Source organism: Monodon monoceros, unplaced genomic scaffold, assembly GCF_005190385.1.
Source record: "Monodon monoceros isolate NGI ecotype Baffin Bay Population unplaced genomic scaffold, NGI_Narwhal_1 Super_Scaffold_2, whole genome shotgun sequence".
Lineage (NCBI taxonomy): Eukaryota > Metazoa > Chordata > Mammalia > Artiodactyla > Monodontidae > Monodon > Monodon monoceros.
In genome coordinates, this window is record NW_021703776.1 from 93,978,356 (window position 1) to 93,980,002 (window position 1,647).

At 46.2% G+C, this 1,647-nt stretch overlaps 1 pseudogene; it reads left to right on the forward strand.

The window, feature by feature from the left end:
* Positions 1–202: 202 nt before the first annotated feature.
* Positions 203–1,135, forward strand: LOC114901933 (annotated as a pseudogene).
* Positions 1,136–1,647: the final 512 nt, after the last annotated feature.

Here is a 1,647-nt window from a genome sequence, read left to right on the forward strand (position 1 = left end):
GAGCCCGCAAGCCACAGCCACTGAAGCCTGGGCACCTAGAGTCCGTGCTCTGCAAGAAGAAAAGCCACCACAGTGAGAAATCCGTGCACTGCAATGATGAGTAGCCCCCGCTCACTGCAACCAGAGAAAAGCCCACGCGCAGCAACGAAGACCCAATGCAGCCATAAATAAATAAATTTATTTAAAAAAAATCAAAAACAGAATGGAGGGGAACCAATCATGGGTCACCGAATTCATCCTGGTGGGATTCCAGGTCACTGAAGACATGGAATTGTTCCTCTTCGTTATATTCTTCCTATTTTATATCTTCAACCTGCTGGCAAATGGCATGATCTTGGGACTCATTTCCCTAGACCCCAGACTGCACTCCCCCATGTACTCCTTCCTTTCTCATCTGGCCATCACTGACGTATCCTATGCTTCCAGCAATTTACCCAATATGCTGGAAAACCTAGTGAAACACAAAAAAACTATCTCCTATTCCTCATGCACTAAGCAGATGGTTTTCTATTTGGCTTTTGCTTCCGTAAAGCACCTGACTTTGGTGGTGATGTCCAATGACAGGTATGTGGCGATCTGCCATTCCCTCCAGTACACTGTCATCATGAACTGGAGAGCGTGCACGTTCCTGGCCATCATTTGTTGGGCACGTGGATTTTCCCTGGCCCTAGTACAAGAAAGTCTCTTTCTAAGGCTGCCCTTCTGTGGGCCCCAGAAGGTGAACCACTACTTCTGTGAAATCTGATCTGTCCTCAAAGTGACTTGTGGTGAAACGTGGATCAATGAAATTTTCCTCTTTGCTGACAGTGTGTTTATCTTAACTGTGCCCCTTTCCCTGATGCTGGTCTCCTACGTGTGCATCCTCTGGGCCATTCTGAAGATCCAGTCAAAGGAGGGCCGCAAGAAAGCCTCTTCCACCTGCTCCTTCCACCTCTGTGTTGTTGGGTTCTAGTTTGGCATCGCCATGATGGTTTATATGGTCCCTGGCAATAGTCAATGAGAGGAGCAGCTGAAGATCCTTTTCCTGTTTTACACTGTCTTCAACCCATTGCTCAACCCCCTCATCTGCAGTGTAAGGGATGCTCAAGTGAAGGCTGCTTTCCACAGAGTATTGTAGAAAAGTAGAACAATATGACACAAGGCACAATTATAGTTTAGTGAATTTTTCCCCTAGAGCTCAAGAAAATTTTCCAACAAAATACATGACTTAAGGATGAGAATTATCTAAGAGTAACATCACAAAGATGGGAGAATAGGAATCCCCAAGCCCCCCCTTCCTCTATGAAGATGACATAATATAGATCAAATTGCCTTTCTGAGAACACCAGAAACCACATAGGAGTTTGCAGCACCCCAGACTAGCACAAAGCCAAGAAGAGATAGAGTGAAGCTTTTAGGCAAGTTTATGGCATTTTATTGCCATATCCACCTCGCCTCCCTGACCCACTGTGTTAGGATCTGGAGAAAATTCCCAACTCCCAGCTCTTTGTCAAGAGGGAAAGAGAAGAGTAGACCATGCCTACTACATTCTAGCTTTTCGGGCGGTGGTGGAGCCTGCGAGCATGATTTCTGTCATGCCTGACTCTGAGCCCTGATGGGAATGGCAATGGCAGTTTGCACTCCATGTTTCGACCACTGAGAAACATA